The sequence below is a fragment of the Panthera uncia genome, chromosome E3 (genome assembly GCF_023721935.1).
Source record: "Panthera uncia isolate 11264 chromosome E3, Puncia_PCG_1.0, whole genome shotgun sequence".
Taxonomy (NCBI): Eukaryota; Metazoa; Chordata; class Mammalia; order Carnivora; family Felidae; genus Panthera; species Panthera uncia.
Genome location: NC_064815.1, coordinates 3,433,486 through 3,444,006, shown reverse-complemented (window position 1 = coordinate 3,444,006; position 10,521 = coordinate 3,433,486).

Below are 10,521 nucleotides of genomic sequence, written 5' to 3'. Positions count from 1 at the left end.
GGTGCCATCACCCCGTTTATCATCGAGGCAAACTGAGCCACAGAGAGGTTGAGAGATCTGTGGAAGTTACACAACTCGGGAAGTTGATCGGGGCTGGATTGTGGCTGCCCCCCCCTTCCCTGCCATTTGTATGTTGTAGTCGTTAACCCCCAGCACCTCAGAACGTGACTGTATTCGGGGACAGGCTCTTTAGAGAGGTAACTCGGCTAAAACAAGGTTGTTGGGGTGGGTTGTAATCCAATATGCTTTACACTGACAGTCTCATCAGAGGAGGTGGGGACACAGACACACAGAGGGAAGGTGATGTCAGGACGCTGGGAGACGATAACCATCTACACGCCAAAGAGAGCGGCCTCAGAAGAACCCAATCCTACCGACACCTTGATCTCGGACCTCCAGCTTCCAGAACTGGGAGACAGTCAATTTCTGGTGTGCAAGCGATACAGTCTGTGGTACTTGGCTGTGGCCTCACACGGAGGCCACACACGGAGGTGCGGGGCCTGGATGTGATGGCCACGCTCCGTCCATGGGTGCTGGAGCATCCTAGCACCCAGCTGAGACTTTCTCCTTGTGCTCATCAAAGAGACTGAACAGGACTGGGGAAGAGAATAGCATTGTTACTTGCCATAATTGAATGGTACGAATTCCACGCCCATGGATTGTCTCAGACCATCTCCTGGACCGTCAGGGTGTATGCTTCTTGCTTTGGGGAATGTAAACCTGCCACCTGACCAGTTGGGACCAGCCTGGGTCCATGACAGCCCATGGCCCATGATGCCCAGCGGTCGACATTCCTAGACTTCTGCGTTACTGCTGAGCGTCTTGAGATTCCTCGGGCCAACGCTTGGCTCTGCTGATCTGCTTGGACTTGACCGCTGGAAGCCATCCTCGGAGATCTCAGCACGTGGACCCACCCCTCAGTGACCTCACAGGGCAGCGCAAGACTCCTCAGTGTTACCGGCACGCGCACCTTCTGGGGATCGTGTTCAACGCAGGTTCTGAGGCAGCCGGTCCGGGGAGGGCCTGACATGCTGCAGTTCTAACAAGCTCCCAGATGATGGCGCTGCCAGGGAGGGAGGGTGCCTGAGGAGCTGGGCGCATGCGCACATCACAACAGATGCCGTGGGTCACCGCCAGGCACCAGAGCCACCTGGTTAGTCCCCCTGAAAGCGGGGACTTTTAGAGGCCATTTCGGGGGGGAAGAAATCTCCTTCCTTAATCTTTACCAAGGGTTCATTTGCCAGTGGCCTGGCTCCCAAATCTGGGATCCTCCATGAAGAAGACGCTGGAATAACTTTGCAAGCCATTGCACCGGTGTCTAATAGACTTTTATACTCCTGGAGAAGAGTAAGCCTGGAGAGCTTCAACATAGGCTTTGGGGCACCATGCCACATGTTGGTGAGTTGAGGACCCTCGGGCTGCATAGGGAAGGGATGACCCAGTCCCGAGGCACGATCAGTGCCTTCTCCTTCTCTAGGGATCTTACAACCTGAGCTCTGACGCTCCAGATTGCAACTCACTGAGCGATCCTGGACAGGGCGTGGGCATCCATTCTAGAATCTTCCAACTCCTCCTCCAGGATCAGCCACCTTCCAAGCTTAAAAGATACCTCTTCAGAGTGTCCTTCTCTTCTCTGATCCGTCTGACTACCCTGTCTGCTATAACTCTCTCTCCCAAGTCTGTTGTTTATCTTCTAACCTTTTTTATACTGTGATCACTGGTATTTCTTTACTTCCTAATGGCAGTTGCCACAACGTATAATTATATGACTGTTTGTTTCTTATTTATCTCATGGCTCCCTCACCAAATTGCACCCTCCACTGGGTCAGGGACCGTGTCATTTTCATTCACCTGTGTGTTTCATTCACCTCTCGGCACTGGGCGTGGTGCCAGGCCCTCAAAAAGTAGTTGTTGGATGAAGAACTGGGATAGCAATGCTTCTGAACTTCAACATGCAGGGGGTTCACCTGGTGATTTCGTTAAAATGTAGATTCTGATTCATTAAGTGGGTAGGGCCTGAGAGTATGCATTGTTCAAGGCTTCTCATGGGATCTTGTTGCCGCTGGTCCGTGGATCGTGCCTTAAGTAGGCATGTCCTAGGTAAAATCTGTCCTCATCGGTTGTCCACCCCACCACCCCCTGTCTCCTTTCTCATTGCTCAACACCCGAGGGGAGGTTTCCAGTGTTTCAGAAGCAAGGAAGGGGCTATTCAAACCCAAGAAATGGTTAGTAAAGCAGTAGGAGACATTTCAAGGTGCCCAGAACTAATGAAGCTCCAAAAGCTTAGCTGAGAGTGGGCACACCGGGCTTTCAGAGGTGTCCAGCTCACGTGAGCCCATCTGTGGAGACGTTGGGGACCTAAAGAAAGACAGTCCCACCCTGGATCTCTCCCAGCAGGGTGATAGGCTGTTCTAGGGCTGGAAAAGGGAACCCATGCCTCACCAGGCTGTCCTCCTTCTCGATGAAATCTCATCATGAACATCCAGCCGCTTAACAGACCTGGCCTGGCTGTTCCAGAGGTGGATGCTCCCCATCGCCTTGGTGACAACATCTGGTCTCCACCGTACCCGTGGACTCACCCAAAGGCCTCTCCGAATACAGAAAGATACAACCGCAGGACAAGGTAGTTCAGTTGAACTTCTGGTGCTTCCCAGGGGCCCACATCTGTGGGAAGGTATGGTGGCCCTCCACCAGCCAACATGTCCACTCCCCACATGCCTAGGGTGTCAGGAGATCCGGTGTTAAGTTGAACGCTCAATGACCATGACCATATATGGCTAAAGGACTAAGACAGTATTTCGCAAAATGTGGTCCACACACCACTGGCATCAGAGTCACTTTGCAGTTGGGGAATGGGAAAAGAGAGCTTGTAAAACATGCAGACAGGCTCCACCCCCGGCCTTTGGAAGCGGGGCCCAGGAATTTGCATGGTTCACGGGCTCCCCGGATGATTCATATGTGCTTTTACCTTTCAAGGTCTCTGGGCTCATATATTTGCTTCCTCCTCAGTCTATGTAGTTTTTTTATTTCCTTTTGTGTCAGCTCTATTGCGTGCATATCTTTGATCATGAGCTGCCTCAAACCCCTTTGGAAGCTAGAGAGTAGAGTAAATACACAGGCTTTATATGTGACTAGGTGCCCCAGGAACCACCCTGCCCCTTTGATGCGCCTCTTGCCAGTGAAACTGCCATCAAAGTGCAGCCCGCACAGAAGCTACCCGGCGAGCCCTTCCTTATTACCTGAATCCAGCCAGCCGGTCCCCAAGGCCAGGCCATCTTTGAGACGCGTCTGTGCTGGCAAACACTCCCAATGGACAAAACCATGCCCTGCAGGCTTGGCTGTTTCGTCTGAGCCCCAGACTCTTCAGCCTTCTCTATAATATTGTTTTCTTTACACATTTCTCTGAAGGGACGTCTGAGTCCCTTGTGACTTATTCTCCCAAACCCGGTGCCTTTCTAGAGTGTGAGCGCAGCCTTGCATTCCGTTCTCCTATCATTTTTCACCTTGTGATTTCTCTGCCTGAGCCCACTCTGCCCCCCCTTAACCTTCTCTGCACAGCAGCCCATCAGACCATGGTGCCGTGTGTCCGTGTTTTGGTTTCACGCCGTTGTATTGAAGAAAAATGACTCGTTTACTCGAGCTATTGGTTGGTCACCCTCCTACCCAGCCACGGTGTCTTTGAACTTGCTGCCTCCTCGACTTGGGGCTCTCTCCCTTCTCTTTTGCCAAGCCAACTCCTGGATGTCCTTCAGGTCTCAGGCCCCTTCCTCAGGGAAGCCCTCCCTGACATCTCAGCCTGGGTCAGATCCCCTCCCTGCAGGCTCTCGGAGCACCGGCTAACCTCTTCCTTTACAGCGTGCTTTCCAGGCGGATATTTGCATTTAGTAGAGCGACACCTTGGTTCATTAATTCATTTTGTTAGGGTGATTGTGCGCCCCCGTTTCCCGGGGACAGTTCTGATTTGCGATTTATTGTCCCACTGCATTTATTAATAGCACCCCCTCTGCTCTCGAAAGTGTCTTACTTTGGATGATGAGCTATATGGCCGTCCCTGTGGGAGCAACCCCACCCGACTGTAAGCTCCGTGAGGACCGGAGCCTTACTTATTTCTGCTCGTCACTGTGCTCCCAGCACCTGGCTCCAGAGAACCCGGCAGATCCTTCGTGGCTACTTGTGACCCATCCTTGAAAGTGATCCGGCATCGCTTCCGGCATCTTCAGCGGGTCAACTGGACGCCGGTCAGTGAGCCCAAGCTCTCAATGAGCTGAATGTCAGAATTTGCAGGCATGTTTTAAAGCTACCGCCTATCCCCAAGAATTTGAATTTTATTGAGTCATCAAATATTTATTGATTCCAGTGCTCCTGTCTTGTCGCATCGTTTGTGCATGACACAAGAGTTCGTAGCTGAGAGGCAGAGGGTAAAATCCAGCCTACAGACAGTCCTGCAAGCCACATGCCTGGCGTGGGGTTGTGTCTGCTTGGAGAACAGGGCGTTTCATTTTTCCTTTGCACAAAGGTGACATCTTTGTGCCAAGCTGTCTGCGCTGAAAGGAAGCCTTTTTCTTTAAAATTTTTTTTTCTTTAATGTTTACTTATTTTTGAGAGAGAGAGACAGACAGAGAGAGAGACAGAGCGTGAGCAGGGGAGGGGCGGAGAGAGGGAGGGAGACACAGAATCTGAAGCAGGCTCCGGGCTCTGAGCTGTCCGCACAGAGCTGACCCGGGGCTCGGACTCACGAGCCGTGAGATCATGCATGACCTGAGCCGAAGTCGGCCGCCCAACCTACTGAGCCCCCCAGGTGCCGCAGGAAGCCTTTTTCTAAATCATTGGTTTGGAAGAGGAAGCTTTTTCAAATTTTCATAAAGGCGCTGTAAAGACTAGCAGGCACCCTGACCCATCACCCACCCTGTGTCAGATGCTGGCGAAAAGGACCTGAGCAAGATAGACGTGGCCTCTGCTCTCAAGGAGCTTACGTTCTATTGGACAATGAAGACGAAGAGGGAGAAAGTGCACAGACAAGAATTAAAAAATATCATTACAGATTGTAAACAGCATTATGGGGCGAAAAGCCCCTCACTGAGCTCCTACTCTGTGCTGGCTGCTGGAGGCAGAGGTCGGAGTGTGGCGGGCGAGGCTGCCTATGCGGGGCCACCAGAACTCAGGGGATGTCCTGTAGAGGGAGGAACGAACAAGAGGAAACAGAGACGGGCTGTGTCCAGAGGATTTTAGTCCCACAGAAGGAGAGAATTCCCAGACTGTTCAGGTGTAGGGACTTCAGGATCAAGAGCCTCAATGGCCCAGATCCTGCCCAGAAGCATAGGAATGGACAAGAATTTCTAGGCCTCCTCCTCCCAAGTTGTCATTGTTTGAATTTGAAACTGGGGCACCATGAGCGGGGTGTGCGTGTGTGTGTGTGTGTGTCTTCCCCCGGAAACAGAAGACGTCTTCCCTTCCCCACACCCAAAGTTCATAAGCATTTGGGAGTCTGGCCTGAGTCCTCAGACTGGGGTTCCCTGGCCGGGCCAGGGGTCACTCAGCTTAGGGGAATGTTTCCATGCGCTTACAGTGTAAGAGACAACTCCCCCCTGCCCCCCCCCCCACCAAGATACCGAGGAATCTTAGGAAGAAATACAAAACAAAACCCATGTCACTGTCAAGCAGGGTAATGAAGGAACAGTGTTGATTAGTAAGTTCCATGAGATAAACGGTTTTGTTTTTAAAGGTTTTATTTTTTTAAAGTAATCTCCATACCCAATGGGGGATTTGAACCCACAACCCCGAGATCAAGAGTCATGTACTCCACCAACTGAGCCAGCTGGGCGCCCCTGAGAGCAAGCGTTTTTCGACCTGCTTGTTCACTGCTGGACTCCCAGTGCCTCAAACAGTGTGTGGCACAAGGGACATTCACACCAAGTATACTTTTTTTTTATTCGTTTTTCTGAAGGACACTTAGTGTGCGACTTGCAAAGTACTGTGAGGTCGGGGACATCAGCCTTATCGTTTATTTAGTTTTGAGAGAGAGAGACAGAGTGTGAGTGGGGCAGGGGCAGAGAGACAGAGGGAGACACAGAATCCAAAGCAGGCTCCAGGCTCCGAGCGGTCAGCATAGAGCCCAACGTGGGGCTTGAACCCACGAACTGTGAGCCGAAGCCAGGCGTTTAACTGACTGAGCCACCCAGGCGCCCCCCCCCCCCCCCACATCAAGTATACTTTAAGTGAATGATTGGAAACATATTATTTCTGTGAGCGATTGTTTGGCAGAAAGGAAGGAAGGCAAGGAGGTTTTTTTTTTTTGAAAAATTAAAAATATTTAGAAAAGCACAAAGAAATAATATTTTTGACTCTGCTTAAGATCCCAGGAAAATGAGAGCACACCCTGGACGCTGTTAACAACGGGGACTTTTTTCTTCCCCTCTGCCTTTTCGGGGTTAAATGTACTCCGTCTTTTCAGGACAGGCCAGGACAGGGGACCTCTGCTCGCCTTGCCATGCTGGGAGACGCCAGAGGACTTTCTTCTGAGACTTGCTAAAAACATCCCCTGGGCCTACCTGGGCTCCAGATGCTTGGGTGGTAATGATCCTGGCGGCGGAAAGCATACTGCCCTGCTTCCTGTCACTCTTTCTGATGTATTTCAGGGTAATTCAAATGTGAGAGGGCTCACAAGCTCCGTCCCCATGGGGCCGAACCTTCTGATAAAACCCGGGAGCTTTAGTCAAGCAGCCAGATGTTTCGGGGCTCAGTGCCAAACATGTCTATGATGGGAAAAACCCAGACACAACCCCTTAGGTCTGTGATGTCTTCAAGAGACCCGAAAGCCCCTTACAACGTGGTTAGGGGCCGTATCTACAGGGGCCTGGAGATTCTGCGGCCGTGGACTTCGGTGACAGTTGAACCTCTGTGTCGTAGGTCCAATGGACGAGATTTGTATTGTGGATCCTTCTTATATTTGCAGGATGCTTCACGACAGGGAAAAATGATGAGATCCAGAGCTCCAAGCTGTAACTGGAGGACGCGAGGCGGTGGGGGGGGGGAGGGTTCTTCTCTGCTGGAAACCATTGCCTCCATCCCGCCCCCACCCAGTCTGTGGAGGTGGGCGACAGGAGGAAATGATCTCTCCAGAGAATGTATTTCTCAGATCCCACTCCAGGAATTCAGGTCTTTTGGCCATTCATCCAGCAGGCAGTAAGGGCTTTCGTAGCTGTCTCTCTTATGGCAGATGGGCAGCCGGCTGAGCCTTGCCTAAAGTGCTGATGGCAAGGCATTTGGTTAGCGGGGCGGGGGGGGTTGACCCAACATTAGTTTCCTATAGCTTTCATACTTGGAATTTTTCCTGGGCAGCTCTCCTCCAACAATCCTGCTCCACATCTGGAAAAGCAGCTGAGAGAAAATGTCGCTTGTGAGGTCTTTGCATGTGCTGGCTGTATTCCTCCCTGCAGAGGCATCTAGAGCTGTAAGCCAAGGTCAAAGATAGAGTTGGACCCTGCGAGATGAAGCGATTTGCCAGGATAACATGGCCAGCGGGAGATTTTTTGCTGCTTGGCTTCGTGACTTGCTTTGCCCACGAAATGTGAGCGCGCAGAAGCTTTTAATAGCCGGTGTGTACTTCATTCCCTTACCTCCCCACCTCCCTGAGACCAGCGACGGTCCACATCGAGGCTGCTCCCTCAGCCTGCATCGTGAAGCAAAGATGATACGAACACGTGGTCACAGTCAACCCGTAACGGACGTATAATACGAGCAAGATACAGCAATTACCTGTGTTGCCGGCCACAGAGATTGTGGGATCATTTGTTACCATGGCGTCACCCAGCCTATCCTGACTGATACAAAGACTGCAGCTAGAACCCATCCCTCCAAATCCGAGTCAGCGGATGCTGATTCTTAGTGTGTTCATTATCTATCTCTGCATAACCAAGTACCCCCACGATGAGCACACCTACATTCACTTAGAGTTTCCGCGGGTCAGGGATCTGGACAAGGCTTCACTGAGTCCTTTGCCCCAGGACTTCCCACAAGTCAAGATGGTGGCCAGATCCGGGGTCTCATCTGGAGGTTCACCCGGGGAAGGATCTGCTTCTAAACACACATGGTTGTTGGCATTACTCTGGTCCTCGAGGGCTGGTGAACGGAAGGCCTCAGTTCCTGGCTGGCTGTTGGCCAGAGTTTCCCTTGTTGTTGTTGTTCTGTTTTGTTTTTTGTTTTGTTTTGGTTTTTTCCTGTGGATCTCTCTAACATGGCAGTTACTTTATTAAAAAAAAAAAAAAAAAAAGCATGCTAACCTAGAGGCCACAGACAGTCTGCTGGCCGGACAGAAGTCACAGTGCTTGTAACCTAATCACAGAAGTGACATCCATCATTTTTGTCTTATTCTGTTCATGAAAACCCAGTCATGCGTCCAGCCCACTCTCAAGGGGAGGGGATCACACAAGGGTGAAGCCCCAGGAGGTAGGGTCACATGGAGAAGGGGTGGCACCCTAGCAGCCTGTCCACCAGTTTGCTTGCAAAGGACATGGCTATTGATCGGAAGTGAGAAAAGCCTCTGCGACACCTGTCAAGATTCAACTGACCCACCAACCAAAAGGGGGGTGCACTGGCCGAATCACCTTCCCATCTCGTCCGTTCCCATCCGGACTTTATGGCTTTAGATATTGTCTTTTAGGGTCTCCACCCTTCTTGACCAAAGCCCGCCTAGTCTCCGTTACCTATCCTGCTACAACTCCAAGTCCTGCTACTGCCTGAAGGTTGGGGATCACGTTCGCCCCGGGGCACGGACACCGCTTGTCATTCCTTCTAAGAACAGAAAAGAGTCAACAGAAGCAGGTTATGAGCAACGGGCAGAACCTTAAAACGTTCAAGCCAGCAAGGCCACACAAGAGGGGCCAGAGTTCTCAGTACCCTGTGCGCCTCACCCCTGACCCCCACCCTGGCCTTTTGTCAACCTGTTCCTGCTGTGAAGCAATCAGCCAGGATGCCTCATAGGTGCGACAGCAGACATGCATTTCTCATTCACGCATCTGCAGCTTGGCTGGAACAGCTCTGTGTCCCAGATGGGAGTTCTATAGGTCACCTAGGGTAGCTCTGCTCCCCACGTCTTTAATTTTTCTGGAAACCGTGGGCTACTGGAGGTGTCTTCTGCTTACGGAAATGGCAAAAGCACACGAGGGTAAGCCTTACTGGCCAAGCGCATTCCCAGCCTTTGCGTGTGCCCTGCCTGCTAATATCTCATTGACCAAAGGCTGCCAGTGGCCTGCCTCAAGGTCAACGGAGGGGCGGGGGCGGGGGGAGGGATGTACACTCTTCTGGCCACAAGGCTGGAGTGTGGATGCACACTGCTCTATAGCAGGTGAAGATTTGGGACCCAGAACTCAATGGAACACATTCTTATTTTCCCCCCACACCATGTTGAGGTTTCCAGCTTATTATGGAAACACCAGGAGTGTGAATACGGGTGGGTAAAGGTAGGTTTCTGCCTCCAGTTTTAGCGGACAGATAGGACTGTATTTAAAGAAACCAAACTAGGAGGCATAGGCAGCAGGTGAATGGGCAGGTAGGTGGGGCTCTGGAGCGGGGTTTGGGAACAATAGAGAGGAACAGTGGATCCCCTCCTTTCTCTGGGTCCTGGAAAGGCTCTTTGGTGTCTTGCCAGGTGCTTCCCGGGGTGAGGCACGCCCCACCAGCAGGCACACTGGAGGTGATTTAGGTGATTCGGGAGGAGGCACTGCCTAGAGTGAGAGTGAGTTTGAATCACAGAGTGAGAAGGAGTTTCTCTTTCCTGGTGATCTTGTAGTGGTTCTGATGACAAGAAGGAGAGTCTCCTTCTGTGCTAACGTGTCCCTAATACCTCCCAGGCTGGCTGATAGATCCCCAACTTCAGGTTCGTGGTTCTTTCAGGCAACAGGATCTGGCTAGAATATACGGACACTGGGATGGGGGTGGGGGGTTGGGTAGCGTTTATAAGTTTCTCATCTATGTTTGCTGAATGGCACTGTTTCCTGTTTACTGTAATGCTATAGGGCTTCCTTTTAAAATAAATATAGTTAAATAAACAGAGTTGATTTAAAGGAAAAAAAGTCAGTGAATACTAGTTCAGGGGGCATGTAGTGACAGCTTGGCCATGGTTAGCATTTGGTAAATAGTGACGTGGTAGGAACAGGAGAGTGGTCTTGCTGCAGTCGGTCTGATTTCAAATCCACGTTCCATGCGTCACTTGAGGCCTTTGAGCAAGTTACTTAGGTAGCTAATCTGACCCTCAGTCTCTTTATGGAGAAAACGAGGGCAACTTCTTTTGCAGGGCTGTGGGGTTATATTGAAGGGAATGTTGAAGCAGAAACCCACCCGGACTGTCCATTCTGGGAGAGCCTCCTGCGTTTCCTGCGTCCTCCAAGTGGCCATGGGACAGCAAATGCCAATGTCCCTGCTGGTGGCTGGGCCCCACCTGGCCCTCCTCGGCTGCAGCCAGACCCCACTCTCCTTCCCTTTAAGGCAGGGCCTCAGTTCAAATGAACACCTTCCTGCCTCCTC